Consider the following 24,996-nt stretch of genomic DNA (forward strand, 5'->3'; position numbering starts at 1 on the left):
GAGGTGAGGTGGTATAGGAAAAGCCAGCCACGGGGGCGGAAGAGGATTGGAGGGCCAGAGGAGGGTTGGAGGGCGACGTGCGAGCGCACAGGGGGTTTTAGGGGTAGGGTAGGATTGGCGGGAGAGAGACGAACGGAGGGATGAATCGGCGCTTGCGTGGTACCGTTCCTATCTACTTGTCAGCTAAGCAGAGCTGCCACCACCCCGACGCTTTTCCTTTCTCTCTCTCTCTTTCTCTCTCTCGTTCTCTTTCTCTTCTCTCTCTCGCTCTCGTTCGCCGCGCTACTCGATAACAAACTCTACAGTACCAGTACTGGCACGGTACTCCGAACCACCGGATCGCCCTCTTTCCGCCGCCACCGGTGGTACATCGGTAACGCAAAACAAACGCGAGCGAAAATCGTGATCGACGCGATTTCTACATCCCTTACGCGCGCACGATAATTCGAGATTTACGTGCACGTGATCGCGCGCGATTTCCTTGCCGCGATTCCTCGTTGCTTCTACCGGAACGAGTGTATCGGTAAATCGTCCGGTTTTCGCGTGCTCTTCCGCTTTCCCCGGTGGAACTCCGCGGATGTTCGCATCTTTCAATTGGCGTGCATCCGGATTGCACGTCATCGATCGCGATCGCAACGACGATAGAGACAATGTTTCCAAGTTTCATCTGTTCTCCCGTCTCTTCTCTCCTTCGCTCTTTCCTTGCGTCCACGATCCAGTGGATCTATATTAGTTCCTGAAAGTTCGCGTAAAGAATGACAAAAGGAGATGGATTTGTTGTAACTTCTCGCCGTATTTTTTTCTATGGAACACTCGCACGCAGTTTGTAAAATGTAAGATTGCAATTGCACATATTACTTTGTTGCTCGATTAGATAAGACAAACTTGCACGCGTGGGTTCAGTGGATACGAGGCGGTTATTTGGCGGACTCGGGGCTAAATTTCCTACGGGCTGGTTTCACCGATGTCGATTAACGTAAACTGTGATTGACTGAGGGTCGGTTGTAGCAACGTCGCTTAGGGCTCTGACATTGCTTAAGTCAATTTTCTCTCCGTCTCTCTCTCTCTCTCTCTCTCTCACATATATACACACACACGCGCGCGCGCGCACACACACACATCCCGTTCGCATCTCGGAGAGAACTATAATCTACAAAGGGGTAACCAGGTCGCGATAGACCCAGTTGTTGGATCAGGCTTGCCCGAGTTGCGTGATTGATACAACTCAGTCGCCCGTTCGCCGTCTACGCCGATGAATGACGCGTGGACTAGTGCATTCGACAAATATTCCCGCTTTCAACATCATGAAATCTTCCGCCACACAGCCCGAGCAGAAACGCGACGGATCGATTTTTCATCCCCCTTCTTTGTTGGACCACGCGCTCGTGGTTAACGCGTTAATCGACGGACCGGCAAAACTCGCGGCCGCGAAAAAGACGAACGACGACGCGGAGATTGCTCGTCCACCTTGTCGTTCTCTTTTGTACGCCGCTGGTTATGGTGTATAACTTGTTGCTCCCGGGCAAACGAACGTGCAGCGGCCGCGAATTGCAATTTCAGATCTTCAGCCGGGCCACCGATGGCAGATTGCCATGCCCGCTTTTGGATATCCTTTTTTTCCTCCCGTTTCCCGCGTCCCTCTCCACCTTTTGCCATCGTTTCGATTCAGCGATAAAAACGAACGACTGTGCGCGCTTGTTACTCGGAAGTGAGGAGGAGAACGGAGGAGACAGGAAATGAGGGAAAAGCAGAAAGAGAAAGAACAGAAAACATCCTAAAGGATATACGGGAATCCTCGATCCCGTCGCACTCTCGGCCTTCCTCGTTATTTGCGGCTTAGGACGGCTACAAATCAAACAGAGTCGTCGTGACCGTACCCTACTATGCCCCCGATATTTGCCGCCACGATTATCCCGTTTTCCCTCGCATGGATTCCCGACCATTCTCTCCAACCTCCTCTGAAGCGAGCGCCGGCCGATTCATTGTTGGCGGAACGCGCGGATATCAGACAAATTGAAAAGTTCGTGGAGACCGTCCTCGCGAAACCTCGATTCCTTCCCTTACGAAAGAGCAAATCGACTGCGGGATATCGCATCGCGGATCGAGAGTATCATCGCGGAAACGAAGTTTCCTTTCTCCGCTTCGGATAATTTCTACACTCGGGCGACCTTCCATGTGAATCGCTCATCGGGAGTCGCGATCTAAAGTTGCGAGCGACATCGTCGAACCTAAGGGTGCTGCGCGATAAGGAGGTTTGCTTGCACGGGAAAGAGGGAGAGAGATATTCCGTTCTCATGAACCGTTAGTTAAAATCAACGGTTCGATCTGATGCCCCGTCGTTTCCCAGAGATGGAACTGAAAAGACGGGAGGAATCACTTAAATCTTCGTTAAGTTTAACTAATGTTTCAGAGAGAAAGAAAGAGGAAAAGAATGCTATCTTGATAGCAACTATCATCTCGTGACAGTCTCGATTTCGCTCGCGTGTCTCAACGCTTGCCTTCCACTTTGACTCTACTCTTGTCCTCTTTCACCCTTTCTTTTTCTCTTCTATCTCTTTTCCTCGCACGGGAGAAATTCGATTTCGCGGAACGACGCGGCGGGGTGACAAATTGAATTTTTCTCAGTTGTCCTCTATCAGCCCCGGAGGGACCGAGTCCGGTCCCACGAAGGGCTTTATTTATTAAAAAGGCTGAGCCTCCGTGCGAAAGTCGCGCACAGCTCACTCTCGAGAGTGACACTCGATTTCAGAGGCAAGTCGCGAGCACGATAAATTGACCGGGTAAACAGAAGGAGAGGCTTCTTGCGGTTTCTTCGTCAGCGTCTCACGGGTCACGAGGAGTGACGAGAATTAACCAATTACTGTGTCAGCTGAAATGGACTTGCACTTTTCGCCCGGTTGCCGCCGTCGACGGCGCGCGCGATATCGCATCCCTCCGGGACGTGAGCTGCCAAACGCCCACTACGAAGATTAAGTAGTTACGGATCGTTCTGGTCCGACCGTGACCGCCTTTTCCACTGTTTAAAATTCTGCCGTCGACCAACCGCAGGTTTCTTGATGAAGTTTGATAAAGTGGAAGAATTAAGTAGTTATGGGTCGATAGCAATGAGATTTAATTGATACCTTCACTCGAACTTCACTGTCTAGACTTTATAAAACTTTAAATCCTTATTGGATTCAAGTGATTTCGAACGCATCGAGAGCAGATGTAAGTAATAGTCTTCTTTTCTTTCTCTCTCTGAAATTTTCACGGAGAATGCCTCCCGAGCATTTGAGCGATTTACGATTCTCGTCTACCTCCTTGTGCCGCTTTCAACCAAACGAGAATCAAATAAAACCTTTTTTTTCTATCGAGTTCCGATTATTACGATTATATAGTAAGATCGATTAAAATTGTGCTTTTCTTCTCAAGATTTCGCCAGCAATAAATAAGTCTCTTCTTAATAACGAATCACACCGCGCGGAAATTAAGAAAAAATAAGTAACCGGGTTTCGCTTTGAGTACATCTCGCTCTTCTAACTTTACAGCACCGAGAACTTTTGTTGGTCGCTTCTTGTATCTCGGCAAACTGCGCGAGTTAAACAGTTACGAATTGCTTACACTCGACTGTACCACTCGTATTTCTTCCGCGTCCCAAATCCCGCCACCGATTTGTAACGTCCTTTATTGCGAATGGATTTCGGGTGACAATAAAATCTCGAACGGTCACACGCTCGCCACCGGGTGAACCTAATTTTTCTATCAGTTAGAGTTCTGCCATGAATTTCCTTTAAAGCCGCGCTCCGCAAAGGGCTATGAGAAAAATTGAGTAGTTACAGATTAAATCAAGTCACAATCTAAGTTCGTACTTCGCTGAAGCTCGTTCATCACTTTGTAACTATCCTTTTACTATCGTACTATCGATAGATTTAAAAATTTGTAATAAACAGATTATTTTCTAATCTTCGTTAATGTTACAGAAATAGTCATAATGAATCGCTTATGTCCCATTAAGTAATATTCCATACATCCATTTGGTCACATTGACTCCACTATGTAATATAAAAATATAAAAATATAAAAATATAAAAATATAAAAGATTTACTTATTTATTTTTATTACTGCCTATAGTGTAATGTAGAATTAATTTTTGTAGTAAAAGTCCTCTAATTTACGAGAATTAAAATAATTGATATACGACTTTTAAAGATGTTATTATAGAATGATTTTATTTTATGATTTTCATAGTGAAAATGATGTCGTTCAAGCGAAAATATAATCTCTTCTTAACTTGGAAAAAAAAAGGAAATAAAAGTTATGTGCTCCTTTGGGTAGATTTAATTCGCATTCTTCTTTGGAGAACGTGCCGCTGATTTGCGACGCTTTTCCGACCGTGGCGAACATTCCGAAAAGCTATGAGAACTCAGAAATTACGGATCTCTTCGAATGGACCTAACACGCATATCTATATATATCTTTCAGCATTCTAGTATAGCAAGGATTCTTCCAGTAAGTTCTCGTTAGAAATGCCAGAAAATTTCTCCACTCAATTCTTCAGGAAGTATCAAAGCAAGTTTTACAAAGTTAAAAATACAAGATAATCTCTAACTAACATGATCTCTCTTTCTCTATAAGATTTTTGTAAATTCTGATATCAAGAATCGAGGAGAAAAGGTAAACAATTTAATAACTTGCTTCGGATTTAATTCATTTTCGATATTTTTCTTTCTTTTATCTATATTGCGATAAGAAACAAATAATGAAAATACATTAAGGAGATTGTAAAACAAGAGTTCTCCGAGGAGGTTGCCGGAGAGGGTGAATCTCTGTACGTATACGGAAATTTCGAGATCTTGAGAGGAAAAAGGTTATTTGAGTGTACTGCCATTTAGATTCTTTACTCCTCCTCCTAATTAATTTTTCGGAGTCCCATCTTTCAAGCAATTCTCCAAGGAAACATTTTCTTGTTTCCGACCCCTTGTACTTCTACTTTCGTTGCTTACCAGGCAGCTTTCGAGACCTTGTTGTACAGTGGCGTCGGAAGTCGATTTCTCTCCAGAAAGAGAATCATCTGTGAACGGGGCTCTGTCTCGTACGCTTTGTTTGTTCCTACCCAAAAAACATTGGGGTCGCGACATGCCAACCGTTTAATTTTCTTTCAGCGCTGCGCGCGCTGTCGGCAATTTCCGAAAGGGTCGTTAACACGGATCCCATCTCCTCCTTTGTGTCCGTTGCCCCAAGAAGCGGGTTACGATCTTCTTATCGCAACCAACTAACATTCTCGCGAAACATTCTCGCTTACTTATTAACACATACAAGTATGGGATGAATGTAGAACTCTTCATCAGAAATCGTCGACTTTGCGATTTTCAAAGATCTAAATCATCATCGTATTCCTTTCTTTCTCCCTTTCTCTTTCTCATTTTCTCTCTGATTCCGATATCGAAAGAACGACGGAGGGAAAGCGGGCGCGACGACTACTAATTGGAAAGCTGACGTGAAGATTAAAGATTTCCCAGACCCGCCCTTTTCTCGCGCGGTCGTTGCAACGGCCGCGGCGACGGCGGTGCTTAACTGAAATTACGTCAACTGGCGAGTGCGGTTGTACATTATCGACTGACGTAATTGGGTATTCGTTAGAAATAAATGGCCGCTAATGTGATTTCCGGCAGGTATCTCTCTCTCTTTTCCTCCCTCGCCGATAATGCACGCCGGTCAAAGTAATGCTGGCCGAAACGATGAAAACATCATAAACCCGATAGCGCACGCGGTTCTCTCACTCTCCTCCCTCCCGCAGTAATGATCGGACGGTTTAATCATTTACCACACCAACGAGGGTCGCCGAGGCGCTGACACGCCAAACTCGGGAAGGAAAACTCACTGAAAATCGGGCACGTCAACCAGCGGTGAAACCTGCCATCTCGCTGCCCCAGTGCCGTTAACGTCGAGGACAGTCTTGTGATAAACTTCCAGCGCACAGTGAAATAAGTTGCGTCGTGAATCATCAGGTAGGTCCTCAGCTCTCTTGAGCCTCGTTTCGTAAAACTACAAAACCCGGAGCGGAGAAAGCGTGAGAGTGAGATATGTGTTATGTTCCTAGAACGCTAACAGGCCCCGAGGTACGTATACATCCGATAAAATTACAATCATGGAAACACGGATGAGAAATTTCGTACGTATGTTGGCCGCAATAAACTGTGCAGATTATCAGGAGATGAAAATTAAAAAAATTTTTTAAGTTTCTTTGAAAACGATTAGAATCGCGCGTCCTCGCCTTTCACATGAGTTTCAATTCCGTCTTATATACTCACGTAGCAATAAAAGTACATGACGAGATAATTAATTATCTCGACAAGAACTTGTGAATGCGATCTAATATGGTAAACGTTGTAATCTTACGCGGCACTCTAAAATTTTCTCTCACATTTCCGGTGCAATTTTACGGCGCGTGATTCAATTGTTATTGACGATAACAGCGAGTCTGCGATACTTTCGAAACTACCTCCTGTGTTGTAATGGCGGTTGCGTAATTATGTGCGATGCGTACTGCATTTAATGTTGTTTGGCTGTCAATGCCGTTGGTCAGCGAGCGCAACGGGACTGGTAATTGTTGTTTACAACGCGCTACCACGCGCTATTGTGCAACGATGACACTACCCTGGCACGTGGTGAATGGTACGTTGATGGAAAATGACAGATTTTACTGGCGATGCAAAATTGAGAGAATTGATCAAACGTCAATTGTCACGTGTGCCTTATCACTGGAGTATGAAGTTTGTTTATCCAACATTTCGCTCGGCAGCATTGCGGTAAGATGTGCCACAGATTTTCATCGAACCGACATACTTTTGTCGTAGGAGTACGTATCTATAATCTGGAGTAATTTTATATTCCCGCTTTTCCGTTGTTCTTGTTTATATTTTAATACACATTGTTGTATTTATATTTTCAATAGCAAAAGAATAGCACGTTGATCTCACACAAAGCGGAATAAATTTCGCCATCGTAAATAGCGATCGGCTTAAATCCGGTTTACATGAATAAAGCCTGTTCAATTTACTTCGGCAAACAATGAATACACCGCACACGCAGGCGGCGATATATTTTTGGGATTATTTCGACGATGCGCCGCAAATGTTTCTCCGTGGTACGACTTTCCTAAATCGCGAAAATTTACGCGGACGTCACCACCGCGTTCGTTAAACTACGTGCACAGATCGCGGTCGTTCTTTATGATATCGACATTACGCGATCTCTCGTTTACCGCAAAGTCCGATATTCTAACCGAAGTGGCCGAGTATCTTCTAATGTCAATATGTATTCTCTCGCAGCTGTTCGCCTATGTATAAGGGCCGCACGTATACCTTCGTAGACGATCAGTATCCAGTTTCGTGCGTTTCTCTCGCGAAGCTGGATATGGAAGCCAATATCGTCCATCTAAGCAGATTAACGATCGGGTCATTTATATTAAATTGTATTTGGCTTTCTACGGAGACTCTTGCACCCGCGATCTTTCTCACCACATCGTCGGGGATTTCTTGCGTATCGTTTAATAAATGATAGTGGTATTGAACCGATAGCAGACAATAATCAGCAAGCACGCTATCTCGTTAAATCTAAATTTGCACTGTGTTCACATTTCAGCTGCGTTCTCTATTCACCGCACGTTTATAAGAAAAATGTGTTTACCCTGATATGCGGTCTTGAATACATACAGTTTAAATTAATTAAAACATTTTTGTGTATTAAACAAACACGTATAACGTGAATTTTACAGATCTGGTATTACACACTAGTCAATATGTTTCTTTTATTACACGTCCGTATGTAAAAAGATAATGGAACACGTGTTCGGCTTTTATACGAATAACGTTATTACAAGCTGTAATAAATGATAGACGCGACCGACAGACACGAACGTCAAAAACATTTTTGACACTCGTCGCGGAAAAACTCGCAACGAATTTTTGGGGATGCGAAAAATAAACTGCCCGAACCTTTTTCACGCTTTGAAATCCAGTTTTTCCGTGTGCGGCGCACGGTACAAATGTATCTCGGTTGAAGTATCTCCCGTGACGTAGAGGTGCAAAGCTTATCCGTCCCGGGGGCAGCTTTCGGTATTAATCTGACTAGGCATAAATCTCTCACTAATCCACGTAACGTTGTAACCGCAGCCTACGTCGCGCCTGCTACTGCTATCATTGTTGTTGCTGCTGCAAGCTTGCATACTTGCAGTAGTAACAGCAGTAGCAGGAAATACGAAACTTGTTGAATACGCATCGAGGAGAAGTCCGCGCAGTTACAGAGAAGCTTGGTACTCACGATTACCCATCCGCTTTTACAGTCGGTCGATCGACCCTAAGTGCTCCCTTTAAAGGGAGAAGCCGAGCAATTCGCAAATCGCGCGCACTGTCCGACTAATTTACATTTTAATCTACCCGATCCCCGAGAGAGAAAGAGAAAGGGAAAGATAATTGCATCGATGCTTTTTAACAATTTCGAGACCGCTCCGCAGATTATATTTGTTCTACGCAAAGAAGAGAAAAGCTCCTGCCTCTGGATGTTTCGCAAATGCGTCGTGGAACGCAGTCTTTCTCGTCTGTTCGCAATCGACGGACGATTTTACAATTAGCCAAGCACTTGACTTATCGCTCTTTATGAGAAAACGGCACGGATGGGGCATCAAGATTTCATCATATCTGGCTTTGGTCGCGCTATAGCGTGATTATTTTTAGACCAGACCTTTCCTTCCACGTTAACTCACTCCACCTTCTGCATAACGCGCGGAATAATTCAGGCGACGACTTATCGTATTTACAAGACCAGTCGGTTTTCCGTCGACGGAACGAGGTCAGATGAGAGGACCTTCTCGGCATTTTTCCGGAAATTTTGCCGCGATGGTTCTCGCCGCGCACGTGACGATCGAATTCGCATCTACTTTCAGGGAAAGAAGGGGAGAGTCACGCTGCAGACGTGCATTTGCAGACCAAATCAAGCGAATTGAAATTACAGGAGGCTGTGCGACGGCGCGATGTTGCACATCGATATTTATCCTGAGAGCCGCGCGCGCGCACACCCGACCATTCATTAATTCTCTTACACGAGGGACGCCAATGAACCGCTCTACTGGTTGATAATGTAAAACTGGATGTTGCTTTTTAATATCATGCGTGTCTGCGAGTCACACCGCAATGTAGTCGCGTTGAATCGCTATCCTAAGATGTTATCCGTTCGCTGTTTGATTGAGATTTATTTCGACACGGCAGCGGTTCGTCGTACTCGGTTCGGCGCGTTTAATTATCGGTGTTTCGCCCTACATTTCGCCTCGCGGAAATAATCCGCGGCAACTCGTTTCCGGTTTCGGCGAGGCAGACGAAGAGAGGAAGAGGCGGTCGGATTGGCCAGAAGCGCATCTCGTAACTTAATTAGCGGGTGGAGCCGAGGTCTTTTTCCATCCGCTTCGATCATTTGCCGGATCTGAGGGATTGCGCAAAGTGAGGCGTTCCAGCGATAAATTGAATCCTTCGTATCCTGACTTTATTTCTATTTCTTGACAGGATAATTCGTGAGACTCTCTCTCTCTCTCTTTTTCCTTGCTTTTTCTTTCCCGTGGAATAAAATAAAATAATGCGTCCCCTTTCATCTAAGTGTCTCTTGCTTCGCTTTTGGATTCCGTTATTCTCAGTCGCAATTTAATGGAATTCGTACAAAGGCTCTTCTGAGAGCAACAGCTTTACATTAATGTTATTCAGTACCGTTGAGTACATTATTTCTATATTCCATTATAAACGCATGTGGACACGGCTCTTGGCGCAGTCACTTCCCATAAATAATACTCCCGTGTCCTGCATTATTATGCTCTTCGACTTTCATCCCTGACCGTAAATTTCTCAAGAAGAGCTGCACGTGACGCTCATGAATTAATGATTTTTGCACATTTAGCGGCAGATTTATTCCACTGTCGCGCAAATCGAATGATATTTTCCTTCGGTTCACCAAATCCGGTTTCTCTAAACGGGGAAAGCTACTCTACCTGTCTCGTTCCACCTACTTGTACATTCCGACCCGGGATCCTCGAAACCCTCGGGTCGCACTCGAACGGTCTGTGCGACAGCACCGACCCGATCCAATTGAATATAACCGAATGGAGAACGCGTCACGGGGTAGCAAGACGGGCGAGACGTTGTTTTCCCGGAGTACTAGAGAGACCTGCGTTCGCGCCATGTTCCTCCATTTCCGCGTAAGGCGATGTAAAGTGTATACCAAATGTATACGGCTTCGAGTAGTGTGAGATTTTTAATCTTGGAAAGAGCTCTGTTCTTCCTGGGACGGCGTACCGATAGAGAAACGCTCCGAAACTGTATCAACCGTCGCTTCGGGGGACGAACCGTCGCCATTACTAATGATTCTCCGTTATTAATAACCGCGCGTCTACTCGCGCATTTACTATACGACCACCCGCTATTTAATTTGACGAACGTTCAACCGATAATTATGAAACGACCGTTTCGCGTAGATATCGGTCCATACGCTAAGCTCGCGTCGTGTTTCAATGAGCGATCGTATCACGTAGCTTTTATTATCATTATTGATGCGAGCGAACGCGCTAAGAGAGCGTTATATTTTATACGATAATGTGCATCTTTGCAATGAATAAATAAATTAATTTTGAAAATTAATTTTGAAAATTATTGAAAGTTTTTAAATTTTAAATTTTGAGAAGATTACGGAGACGTGTCAATAAAATTGAGGAATCTTTGAAAATTTCAAAATGTTTTCCACGTTAATAGATTTCCCATCTTTCTCAAAGAAAAAGTAAGACAAGCAATATTATAATTTTTATCCGATGACTCGTTATCAATTTATCGTGAAACATTTAAATGATAGAAAGAGACGCGATTAATCTTTCATTATAAATTCTGCACATTAAATCTTAAATTTTTACCAATAGTCAGTTTCCAAGCGAAGAACATTAAGTATCGCATTACGTCTTTTCAAGCGATACTTGTGCACTCAAGGACTGACTTTAAAGATCCTTATCAAAGAATTCTTATTAATCGGTTATAATTCTTTCATTGCTTGCGAAATAAAACTACGATTTCACTTCAAGAAAAATGCACAGAGCGTACCATTGAATTACGTGAATCTCGCTATCATTTAATACATTTGTTAGAATATATGGCTCCATCCCGGGCAAACACGCCCTAGAGAATCTAGACATAGCGAGGGAAAACATACCATCCGTGGTGTGGCATCTGTGACTCGTTTGTATATTCAAAATTGTCCTCTAGACTTTATGACTCGTCCGCAAATTATACGGGGACAGTGGTTGCGCGTTTCCGCCAAAAATAGCAAAAATAGAGAAAACGCAGGGTGCACGACGATGATCGCGATACCGAGGATACGCGAGTACCGTCCAGGAATTACATCGAATGTATGCTTTAATGTATTCTTCCGGTGTCCGTGAATTCGCGGGCCGATTTTACGCGACGTTGAGTTTCACGCCGCGCGTGAGAATCTTTCAAGCACCGCATCATAAAAGTTTACCGCGATTTCATTTTGCACATCGATCGAATCTCTCATGCAGTTTCACTGATGCTTTTCTCAACGATGTGTATTGTTCGATTCCCGCGCCCGAGGGCACGAGTCCTCGTATATATTATAAATAGAATATATTAAAAATAAATCAATTTCGCCATTCTCTCACAAATGTGTAATTTTGTAGAATGTAAAGTGTTTCAGTAATTGAACACAAAAAAAATAAAAAAAATTTTGTTGTAAAATAGTGCACTGGGAAAAAACTGATTCTATAGGAATTTATTATTATAAACTAATATTTCCAGCCAAATGGTAAAAACAAAAGTTATTTATTAAAACTACAGAGAAATATAAAAATAATTATGATACTGTAACATATATGAAAAATATTCATGATGAATGAAATATTTCCTAGATGTTGTCTACCTTTAGACATCTCGAAACCAGGATACAACGTAGGTAATATTCCCTACTTATACAATGCTGCAGAGGCGTGTAACAGCAAAAGTAATGTGCGACATGCTACCAGTCACGTGCGATTTTAATTAGCGTAAAAGAAAGATTTGGAGCAAATTACCACGACGAGCAGCGCGGTCACGAATTACGAGTGATAATTCCCCGCCTGCGAACGCGTCATCGTCGTGTTGCTCGAACGGATAGCGTGTATCTCGTTATGGACGCGGCTTAAAATCCTCAGAAAAAGCGTGTCGAGATTGCGCGCCAGGATCGTTAATTGATAAAACTAATCACGTCGCTTGCGCACAACTGTGACGTAACCATTCAGCGGCTTTTCTGCTCTAAAAAGGGATTTAATGCAGTTTTTTCTCAATTTTGAGTTAATAAGAGTGATTTACGAGTGCGTAAAGCGCATGTAAAACTGCGTTTTTTTATGTAAAACAAGGCTTGACTAAATAAGCTCCAACGGCGTAATCGGGCCACGGTCGTAACGCCTGTTTTGTAGAAAAATACCTTCGTTATTGACGTCACTGACGTCATTAGCGTAACATTGTCAATTTTATTTTTTCTCCTACATGTTATCGAAAACGATGAGCGAGAGATATGCTGTAAACGTGTTTTACAAAATTTCCGAAATACGGCGCGTAAAACTGTTACCGTAATGACATCGCATTTGCATTATGAAAATATTCTCTCGGCTCTTGCTCAGGAATGAATAAGTCCATCAACTTTCTAATTTTATTTTAGACAGATCCCTTTCGCGCATTTATCGTATCAATTCATCTTTTCATGCAATTAATCAATTCATGTAATTTCCTTGAAAGATTTACGTGACAAATGTTAAGCTCGAGTCTTTCCTCGAATTTTGAGGTAATCACTCCTAAACAATTCAAGTCTTGATATCTCCCCTGAAAAAGTACACGGTATCACAAGCAATCCTAATACGAGGTGTCAATTTTTTCGCGCTCAGACGCGGTTGATCGCACCGTCCATAACGACAGGTAGGCGGGGATTTAGCAGCCTTCGTCATTAAAGTTCGAAGTTCATTAGAGGTTCTCCGGCACCGAAGGAATAACTTTTCCCCAACTTGTTACAGTGTTCGCTTCCCCTTGTGACCCCCCGGAGGATTTAAAAGTCTTGTTCTCTCTCCGAGGAGAATACCTCGCTTCTCCGCAACACTGCCCTCGACGCGGGTCTCATGTCATTTTAATGACACGTTTCCGATTGCTTTCGTCGGAAAGAAGCGTCGATAAGGAGCATTGACCGACAGATGCGGATTAAGGAGAAGGGCGAGTTTAGCGTTGTCCCTTTTCTCTTTTCTTTCCCGATGCCATAAGAAACCTTCATATAATGGCCTCCAGGTGTCAATCGGTGACTGTCCCCTGTCTGAGAAGGATAAATTCGCCTTTGGAAACTAATAAAGGTTAATCTGGATTTATTCACATCGGCTGATTTTAACGCCGACTTCAAGCACGTTACGTCATCCGTCATGCTAACATGTCACTGTGATGTCAACGCGTCATCAAACTGTCTCTCCTATATACATTTAATATGTATGACGGTTCGATTGAGCGACATCCGGCGTGTATTGCTCCATTCGGAATCCGTATAAGAATATCTGGCGTTACGCCGACGCAAGGGCGACGTGACGGTGACGTACGTGCAAAGCACACGTTGACGCTTTTTGTTAGAATTCGGAAAAATTTTTATCGTAAAATCGTGTTGTCTGCGGAAACAAGTAACAATCGTGCGTTTAAACGCTCACGCGTATTGCATTTATCAGATACGTAAGTTGCATGTACAGCACGGTCTGCATGTATGTTACATTTTCTACTGCAACTGATATATTCGTACAGAATACACGCAATTGACAGATTTAAAATTTCTGCTAACCGAGGGAGGGGAAAGCGAGAAAGAGATAATTCCAGTATTTTTTTTTAATGGCCGTTTTAACGTGGGTTCATCGCGTCCGTTAATTGAAACACTACACGATTTCGCGCAACCAGTCTGCAAAATATAAAAAGGTATCGCAAAAAATATATGAACTTACAAAAATAACGAAAAAAGCAACATCTCTCACTAAAAATATTGAACTCGTAAATAAAGTATATAATATCTGACTAAATTAACAAATTCCTTTTGAAAGCAACGAAATTATTCATCTCGCGCGTGATGGCTTATTGTATAGAAGCGATAAATAAAAATAACGTAGAGTAAAAAAACGCAGACGTGGCTATTGAAATTTGCATTTCGTTTAATTCTAAATCTTGACACCCCGCACGCCATTTCACCAGTAAGACTCATGTTAATTACACGGTCATTACGTCACAGTCGTGACGTACATTATCAATGGGCGCATTCAAATTTCTCGAATAAAATTCACGCAAACGACAGCGCGGACACAATGGGCGACGTTGACGCGCATTTTAATTAACGTCACATTGCGACGAAATAATTTACTTTTTTTTCTTTAAATCTCCATTATCGTTTCGCAGAATTACGATCGAAAACCAGTTCGCAATTCCTCCCTAAATTTTCAGCGTTGTGATTTCGGCCACGTTTACGCGACACATTCGAATGCGTTCATCGATCACACGCAGAGAGCAGAAGAAAGAGAGAGAGGGAGAGATGAATAGATAGAGAGTTAAATGCACCGTTGCATCGCTCGCGCAATTTGACAGGGCAGTGCTTTCGAAAAATCGATTTGCCGGTAACATGTGGGTCGATGTCACCTGCAACATGACGCCACATCGGCCGTCATAGACAATTTATTACGCGGCCTTTCAAAGACCGGCAACCTTTTTGTCGATATGAAACTTAACTGCACTCGTTGCACGTCGCGTATTGCACGTGTTTCGCTGTCCTATTGCCTTTCTCTGTTCCTCGGGAGTGTGCACAAAGATCCGCCTCGGAATATCCGGATCGTGACGACTGTGCCGTTCCATAGCTTCATCGGAGCGATCGGGCCGTTTGGATCCAGGCCGGGTGTTTTAGATATCGCTTACTAGGCGAAACGAGAGAAACTTACATCCCTCGACAATACACGACGACGAAATTGTGTCGCGAGCGTTTCGGAGGACTGCACTTTTTAGCGAGAGACCGTCGGAGATCGGGGCGGCGACGCATGTCGAAGCAAATTTATAGCACACTATGCTCGGGGCCATCAATTTTTCATTTCGAAGTACGCAGCTGAAGGGAGTTCTTTCTCGTAATAAATGTGATTTATTCGATGAGAAGGCATTCGTTGATAAATTGCAACGAATAACTTTCATTCTTGACGATTGTATAGATATCATTAATTTCCAGTAAATTCGCAGTTAAGAGCTGCAAAAATATTTTAACAACCGAGAGAAATCTTCGGGAGAAAGTATACACAGTACGAGTGTACGATACCGCACGTTTCCCTTTTATGGAACTTTTCATCAAGAGGAACATTTATCAGAATAAACTTCTTGCGGTTTATCTTTTCCGCGCGGTACAAATGCTCTAGGTGATTAATAGGTCCTCTAATAGCAACAGCGAGTTATTTTTACGTCGAAACGACACACATCTCGACTTGAGCCATTAATTTCGCGGTCACCTGCTTTAATGATAGCGCATTTTTTAATTACTCCCAGTGCCCTCCTCCGCATTATGTTTCTATCCTCTTATTGTGGACTCTAATGTCGTCTATTAAAAGAAAGGAAATGAAGAACGCACGTTGAAGCGGATTAATTCAGCACGTCTTCGTAACTCATTCGTATACGCGTAGATAACATTTTATTCATGTTTTCTCTTTCTTTCTCCGTCCCTCTATCTGTCTCTCTCTCACTCTCTTGGATGTCCCGTTGAACATCGCCGGAGCTGGATACGACAGCTCGACGAAGCTTTATCTTCTGCGCCAAGTTTGCAGTGGTTCACTTTTATTTCCTTCACGAGAAAAACCAATATGGATAGTTTATTGACCTGTCGTTAGGTGACAGAGACGGATACTTTCCGCTGATAAGATTTGCAGATTGTTGCACAGATGTGCATAACGTATCCCAACATTTCAAAATCACCATCGGCGAAGACACGTGTTGCCTGTTGCAATCTTTCGGATAACTCAAATTTAATACTCCGCGAACGAGAAAGAAAGAGACATCTCACTCACAATATATATAAATATCAATCACAATATTAAATAATGCGTTATTCATAGAAATTTCATATGAGTTTCTTTTCGTACATATAAACCAGTTATATTTTAAAGGTTTCATTTATTAATTATAAGTTTTGTTACGTAATACGATCTGAATTCCAATATTAATAAACTCTGATAAATTTGTTGACCGCAAACTGAAACAATTTATCAAAATTTTACGAGGTATTTTGATATTATAAATTATTCTCATATTTTAAATTAAAATTATGTCATTTTTGTTATTTAATGTAGCATCAATATTTTACGTCGATATCTCGCATAAGCGTAAAGGGAAATCGCAATAGCTTGTCGGTATGAACAGCAAGGCAATAGCCGTGCTTTCCGAATAGCTTATAGGAAAGCCCGCTCTGGAGATTATTAAAAGAGCTACCGTCAACTCAGATTCCGTATGACAGATAGGAAATGCCTATAGCCGTTAGCGTTCTCCATTTATCAAAAATCGTACACGCTATGTCAATCTCGGAAATTGAGGCATCCGTCAGTTTACGTCTTTTCCGTAGAATATCTTGAATTATTTGCAACATCGTTTGCATATATTTTTTTATCGTTTCTACAGCTTTTTATAGTGCGTAAAATTGAAGTAACATGTGTATTAATATAAATCTTTGATGCTTACAAAATTATTGGTGTAAGAATATAAAAATATAAAAATATAAAAAATATATAAATATATCAATTATATATGACATAATATACTTACAAACGTACAACTTTTATATAATACCACATCCCCAATAGAAATATCGTTTTTCTTCGAGATTCTCGTGGAATGTTAGTTTCCCTTTCATACTCGTAAAACGACAAACCTTCCATGTAATAAAACCGAGAAAGGTTAGTGCCAATTTCTTCGATGGTTGCGGAAAAAATCATGGTGTCAAGATTTATTGAAATATCCGATATAACAATATATCATGATACGGCGTATTGCGTTTCATTGAAAACGGTGTCCAGTCTTTTTCCGTTTGCTATGTGTATATATATGTGTGTGTGTGTGTGTGTGTGTGTGTGTGTGTGTGTGTGTGTGTGTGTGTGCGCACGCACACACATATTGGAGAAGGATACTAAAGTAAACTCTTCGCGATTTATTTCAGGTAGAGCTAGGAGAGAGAGAAGCATAGAGAAAGTTCAAATAGTTGACCTCGCAATGGCAATCTGCAACATCTGGTTACTATGTAACTTACTGGATAGCCATGATATTGTAAATATGGATATCGCAAACAATTACCTCATCCCCCTCCGTGATAAACGATACTTCTCTCGCGTACAGAACATTACGACCACTTGCACGCCCGCGCCAAGTACACTACTTTGTAAGTGCCTCCAACGTTTCACCCTATCTTATCAATACAATATTAATAATTGCAGAAGTTTATTGCGATTACGATTCCACAAGGGACACGGCGAGTCATGTGCATAATCTCTGTTTAAAAAACTAAACTAAACTAACTTAATTAACAAAATAAAGATCATTACATTTATAGTCACATATCGTTTTCCAATTCAGTCGCAGGTTTCCCTGGATTTAACTACTTCCCGTTTCTCTTTTTTTTTAACGATCGCGATTTTGATCGGACCGAAACGGGATATATCTCACGCGTAATTCACATTTAGCGTCAATAAAAGTTTCCGCTATACCGTCCTACAATTTCCTAATGCGGTAATAAGTCACTTAGAGATGTTTTTGCAAGAAGATAATAATAATACCTAAGACCTCGGACGGTCCGAATGAAAAACGACTCACGAGAGAAACGCTAACGCTTGTATGAAACCGACATGAATAGCAAGTTTTTAACGATCGCTACGTTTAATGTGTTAAACAGATCACCGAGCCTGTTTTATAAATGCGATAACACCAGCGATACGACGGCGGAAATTTGACATTTGCAATCCCGCTGTTTGCACCTCTTTTATGCTTTTCGTATCGCAGTATGAAATCGTATAACTGCGGCGATTATGCAACATATTTATGCATATTTATTGGAACATATTTCAACATTATAGTAGTTATGAATAACAATAGCGATAAATTGTTCGATTTAGAACGTGCGTAAAGTGAAGGCAACTTATGTAATAAATACATATAAAAGTGAAAGATGTATGTACAAAATAATTAAAATAATTAATTATAAATCTACACGGTGTTTATAAGTTGAGAACTGCGATATTAATGAACATATTGTAATATTACAGAGTGTTTTAATCTTCTCTGTCGTCGATTCAATGTCGATAATCATTACTACGCGAACATCGAACATGATTTTTTGAAAACGTCGCTGCTTGATGAAGCGAAAATAGGAAATAATTGAATATTGAATTTTAACAATGTGATGTAATATTTTAATGACGTATCAATAACAACCAGAGTATTTTTGGATTATGATGTATCATTCCGGTCAGTTCATGTTACAAGCATACCTTTTTCCGATAAATTATGTACCGTGACATGCAGGTCGTGTGCATAAATAGATTCTTGCATTTTGTGATTATCGCGGCTGTCAATCTCACGCTGATAAAAAATACATAAGCGATTATCATGACGAATCATCAAACAAATCGACAAATGTCTCTCTATCATGTCCAACTGAACGGTCGACTCTTCGGAAGGTACCATTGATTCGTTAGCCCTTCGCAATCAACACGGAACGACTTTTATAGACTTCCCACAAAAAGGCATGTCAATTTCATATCTCCGTTCCAATAGTTTCTCAAGTGTAATATTTTTTCATTTAAAACACGAGATTTTTAGGCATATCAAACCCATTATGGGAAAGAGATCTACGTGCATTTGGGGCTTTTAAACAAAATATGCATTGTTATGCGACAGTGTACATATCGTGGTTGGGAAAATATAAGGCTTTTATGCGTCGTATCACGTGCATGACGTGCATTATTCGATTGTCACGACGTCACAGGCGGCAAAATGTACTCGCGCCTTAACTTATGTAAAAGTATACCTTGCCCTACTTTGATAGATACGCGGTCGTGCCGTAATGATCTTCATTTTGTGCCTTATCGCGCGTCTGTTCACGATACACGAGGGAGTTGTTACAAAAATGACTCCATCCTGAAATTACGTCATCGTTACCGTCCGCCGCGACGCCGAGATCCGATTGTCCGTAATTTCCCGCGTAATTCAAGCCATTGCTTTATCGCGGTGCTTGTCAAACTCGTGGTGATTGTGTCTCTCCCCCCCCCCCTCCGACGCGATAACAAGAACCGTTTCTTCCAAAGCGTCCCGACGAAACGCAACTCCCGCGAAGCGTATCCGGTCGTCGCCACGGAAGGGTAATTACACTCGGGAGGAATTTCTCATCCGCGTGGCTCGTTCTCCGAGAGGAGAGGGTTGCGCCAATTTATCTTTATGAGGTGCCGCGGATACGGCATCGAAGCGTCTTGTAAATTAGATCGCTGATACCTCCATCGTCGTCGTCATCCTCATGCTTTCCTCTTACTCTCGTTTTCAGCCGCTTGTCTGTTTGTCTCTCGTTTCATCGTGCCGTACGAATAATAACGAATCCAATGAAACGGAATCTCGGAGCGAGGCTACGTGCGCTCGCAGCCGCCGAGAGATATCCGCCGCCCGTGGAAAAATGCAGGGCGAAATCTCTTTACCTGCTGCTTTCCTTAGTATAGGGAGATTCCGCTCGGAAAATTGCGATCCCTCTTTCCGCGAGTAGGAAAGCCTCCCTCTCTCTTCCTTCCTTCTCATTTCCTTGCTCCTCTTACCGTGTATCGCGTATTACGCGCGTCGTATATGTGTACGTACGTCGTAGCGTATCGCACTCACGCCACACGCTTCTCGTACATTATCTTGCGCATTCAAACAAGCATGTAAGTCACGAAAACCGCTGTGCACATACACGAGCACATACACGCATACTACTCTCTCTCTCTCTCTGTCTTTTATTTATATCGAATTCGATTCGCTTGCGCGATTCCTTCCGCTGATCCGACGATGCGATAATAGATGCTCTCGAAGAAATGCGATGCAGGATGTTTTACTTTCAAGAATGGAAAATAGACAAGGTTCAGTTTTCAGCATCAAGTTAATACAATTTTATATTCAAAGTTTCTTCGTAATGCATTGTTCCCCTTTATTGGATGATGTTCATTAGTATAATGCATTACCGCAGTGAAGCATTAACTGCATAATGTTTGTGATTCTTTTGCTACGTATTAACAAATTTAGAGAACATTACATGATGGAATTAGCTCTTTTCCATATGAATATTGTTTCCATTATAGTATCTTCTCTAAGGCTTTTGAAAATAGACGAATCCGAAATGTACAATACATAAAGCCCGATGTAATCGCATGGATCCGCTTTGCCTGAACGGAAAAGCGCAATGTACAAATTGAGAATGCGATCTGCCTTTCGTCGTTCAGGGAAACGCGGAATTTTTATGACGCTTCTAGTATAATAGTGCGAGCACGAGATCGAAAGAATTACGATGTAACACGAGGTTCCAATAGAACTCGCAGAAAATGAAATTGCAAAGCTCGTTTTTAACGTGACCGAACCAATACCTTCCTTGCGTTAAAGCGAAGTTGCTTCGTGACGCGCGATGTAAAATTTTCTCTGTTGTAATTGTCCACATGCACACGTATATAAAAGCAAAAAATTTATCACGATAGACGAAATGTTTTTATCACTTTCTTAAATAATTCGATAATACTGCCTGCAATGCTATATATATATACATATATTTTTAGATATGACAGAAAAATAATAATATAAGAATGGAGAGACAAATATATCCGTAATTTTAAATTAAACTTTTGCACGTTAATTTTGACACTCTACTGAAAGAGGTGGATTTAGATTCTCGTAAAAACTGAAGTGGTTAACTCTTGATTTCTCGCAGGAAAGCAGCAGGTGGTTCTTGAATGCTTGCGAGAAGAAAAAAAAGGCAGTAGATAGTCTCGAATCTTTAGTGAGGAAATGGTAAATGGATTTGTTCTCTTTTTTGCGGAAAACTAGTGGGATTTGCGGAAGTAGTCGGATTTGAAGATTTAGCGGGAAGGGTGCAATGTGGATCTTAGAACTTTCGAAGGCTAAAGAGACTTAGATAGCGATCTTTAAGCTGCAAGTTGTAACGTGCAATATGATTCCGAATTTGAATTTACATTCACAAAGGAGAGCCAAAATTGATTATTACGGTAAATCAGCAATTGTTTTGAAGACTGTGCTAAATGAGTGTCAAAAAAGTTTTAATTCACGGCGGAGAATCTTCGTATTCTTTCATATAAAGCGCACCACTTTATTTATCTTTTCTTTTATTTAAATGTAAATTCCTACATTTAAATGTATGTATTCCCACATTTCCAAGCATTTATGATACAATTAAGTACAATGGACACCGACTTTCGCCCATTGCTATTTTCTTTGTGCGACCCGTGCAACTTCCACCACGTTGTACGCCCCTTTGATGTGGCTTTTATTGCGCGGTGCATTACGCCTTCTCATAACGTGAAATTCACTGAGTGCTGGTTCTGCGGGTCCGAAATAGGTAATAATCCCTTGATACCGGAGCACGTCGAGCCAGAAACTTCTACGACCAGCGTCTCATTGCCTCATTGGTCTCTTTAAAGCGGCACTCAACGGAACTCATCTTGGTATCAACGGCGCAAAGATATCTGCGCTAATGAGCAAAAAATGGCATGTTGCACACAGAGTGACCCGAACTGAGCGGACGTATCTTCGTTACATGGTTTAATTAAGAGAACAGTAAATACTGACCTTATTTCTGAAATTATTTGACATATGTGAACTATAGCTCTCATATATACTCAACAGGTCGGTTATATCGTTTATTGTATTGTTTAATTACAGCATACATACGTATTGTACATATTGTAGAATAATTAGTATTTAATTATACTCGTCGAGTAACTTTACGACATAATAATTACCCTCACAATAATGTTATCAATTCTCCTATACGTATTCAATAGCAATATTTTTCTAAATATAATATTGAGAACGACGTCTCGCCTTGCGCAAGGGCGCAAAAATTTAATCAAAAGATTCTCGGCTCGTCGCAGGGACATATCGAACGCGAACGAGTGCCATTTGTAACGCAAGCCGCGTGCAGCCAATCCGATAAACGTCGAAGAAGTCGAAGAAGTCGAAGAAGTCGAAGATCGATTTACATGCATTGGTAACCAGCTACGGTGCGAACGGTCGCGATCAGACTTTGTGAAGTTCACGCGAGCCATGTAATAAGGTGAAGTCTTGAGCGGGACGGTCTGGCAAATTGAAGTTATCGGATAGCTCTTTTCTTTGGCCTTCGCCCCTCCGCGTAGCGCGATAACAAAGACAGATGGGACATATCCGGGACTCCGGCTGCATTTCACAATTTTTTAACTTCTCATTCGTTTGCCTTAACCTCATCTATCCGCCCCTCTCATCGCACTCCATTTACATCCACCACCGTAGCCACGTGTTGCCGCAAATTGGAGTTGCCAAAGTAATTTTTTTCTCGTTTCGTGCCGGCGCTGCAGAATAGCTTGTCGGCAAAAATGATTTAAAGCCAGCTTTCCCTTTTTCACCTTCATCAACGATCCCCGACTACGACCACATGTCTTCGTCGGATTAACAGGAGAACTTCATTTGTACTCGTAGACCTGACGTGGATGTTAATTCGCTCTGGAAATGGTTATCCAAGACTGTTTCATCTCATTGATTTTCCAAAATTTTTATGTAATTCCTCTACAGTATTAATCATTATAATTTTAACAATTATTGTCACATTTTGATAATTATTACAAAAATTGCATAATAATGACATTGCATGTATCGGCAATTTTGTCTCAAGAAAACATCTATTTTTACTCGCAGGTAAAATAGTTTAGCTCTTTATACTTCTTATTGTCAAGATATCATTGCTTTATGGTAATGATGTAGTAATAACAATTGTGATCTTAATTTTATTTTTAAGATTCTCGCTGGTAAAACAGTGAGATTCTCTCCGAATCCAAACCCTATTTCATGACTTCGTGCTTCAATACCAAGTGTCACGGATTTATTCGATTGAACGAGGGTATGAGAGGTATGAGTGAGTGCCGGCGCAAGTTGGACTACATGAAAGACGAGCGCGGTGACGTCCATAAAAGAATTTCGAACTTCGACCGCACGAACGGGTTCGCCGACAAGTTTGATCATGCACACCCCTCCCTTCTTTCCTCCCGTGGAAAATTTCGAAGTTGGATCGATGACGGCCGGATGGCGGGAGAGGCAAAGTTGCCGTGTGCAGAAATATGCGCGCAAAAAGTAGGCAAATGTTAACGTAGCCGGGGATAATCTTGTTAGAGTGGCGTGACGTGGCTCAGAGTTATCCGCTCCCTTTTTTTACGACGTCGACACGTCGACATGGTTGGAAGAAGAGAGAGAGAGAGAAAGAGAGGGGGAGGGACACCGATATAACACGATATAACAATTTAATGTTGCACACATAGAGCAATAATTTTTGCGGATGGCGCATCCTTTATTAGAAAAGGATCGGTGCCGCGTCTAATGTCGCGGATTCGCGTCTGCAACAGCGGCGGAAAGATCGAGATTTGAAACTTAATTGGGTCCCACGTGCTGCAAGCTTATTGTATTTAATACACGGCGGCGGTGGGACGGTGACGGCGACTGCGACGGGGAAGTTTGCAAGTTCTGACGCTGCATATTTGTGCTTGCTGCCCGCTTACGTGCACGCATCGCTCTTTTGCATTATCCATGATCTATTTACGGAATGCTACATCTCATACGCGCCGCATTATATTTGCCATCGCTTTGCGCCACGCCGATAGCACTGATAAATTACGTTGCGAGAAAAGCGCCTCGAGCACTACCGCAGCTTCCAAGGGACAGTACAAGCTCTTCGGCGCGTGAGATGAAGAGAGAGAGAAAAAATTCATTAACGAAGCGCTCGCCCTATCTTCCTTTCTCATCACCATGACGCCGTTTAAAAACCCGACACTATTGTCCCTCATTTCTGTCTCTTCTGACCGATCGCTGCCTTTTCTTTTATTTCTCTCAGCCAATGAAGAGTAACAGAGCGGCATTCACAGCCCTTCGCGTTCGATGAGTCGAGGAACTTTCGGATTCGCACTCTGCGCGTTCCCGTGCGCGTTAACGCGATAAAATTGCGCCGTGTCGAATCCCTTTTACGGAGAAGCGTCCGCGAACGTTAAATCCTTAACTCTTTGCGCTCCAAGTGTCAATTAGGTTGGCGCTGAAAGCACTCAGTCTTGAAGCTGGTTGGTCCAGCGGTCGGTCCTCCTCTTTTCCTCCTCCCTCCCCGCTTCTCGTATATATTTTATCTATCCGAGCGAAGCTCGTCACTTTTATTGAGACATCTTCCGCGGCTATCGCGTGCAATAATCAATTTATGCAAGTAATACGCTGTAATAGCGCGCGGAGATCGTTATTGGAACATTGTATTCACTGATGGTAATACACGGTAATGCAAATGTTCATTTTCGTCGCAATCTCGGCTATTAATTCCTCCCCCGTGCGAGGATTATCGCGAACAATGCGAAATGACTTTTATGAATCTCATAAAACGCAACGTATAACGCTGTTTACGTATTGTTCAACAAGCATTTCAGCAATATTACCGGAAAGATATTCAATCGTGAGCAAATCCAACGTCAGAGACGTTACCGCGATCGAGTTATCGCGGCGTATCGTGACGTCACATGGGAAATCATTGGGTGCGCAAGACTTTAATACCAATTACCTTAAATGCACGCGATCGTTCTTCAATAATCGAGTTTCGGCGACTCGGCGCATACGTAGGTATACCGTATCGAATTTGAAGCCGTAACTCGACCTGTTTGCGGCGCCGCA

General features: G+C 42.3%; 1 protein-coding gene across 10 annotated transcripts in view; it reads left to right on the forward strand.

The window, feature by feature from the left end:
• The first annotated feature begins 301 nt into the window (after positions 1-301).
• Positions 302-24,996, forward strand: part of LOC105285459 (5-hydroxytryptamine receptor 2A) — a 108,028-nt gene continuing 83,333 nt past the window's right edge. For 2 of the 10 annotated variants that reach the window (XM_011349676.3, XM_011349672.3), the window contains exons 1-2: positions 308-2,252; positions 5,778-5,988. The gene's annotated coding sequence lies outside the window, so the exon portion shown is untranslated. Of the gene's footprint in view, positions 2,253-5,429; positions 5,653-5,742; positions 5,989-6,080; positions 6,100-24,996 lie in introns of all 10 variants that reach the window. The other 8 variants (XM_011349678.3, XM_020033646.2, XM_011349674.3 and 5 more) reach the window with 8 other exon arrangements.

This window comes from Ooceraea biroi, chromosome 1, assembly GCF_003672135.1.
Source record: "Ooceraea biroi isolate clonal line C1 chromosome 1, Obir_v5.4, whole genome shotgun sequence".
Classification (NCBI taxonomy): Eukaryota; Metazoa; Arthropoda; class Insecta; order Hymenoptera; family Formicidae; genus Ooceraea; species Ooceraea biroi.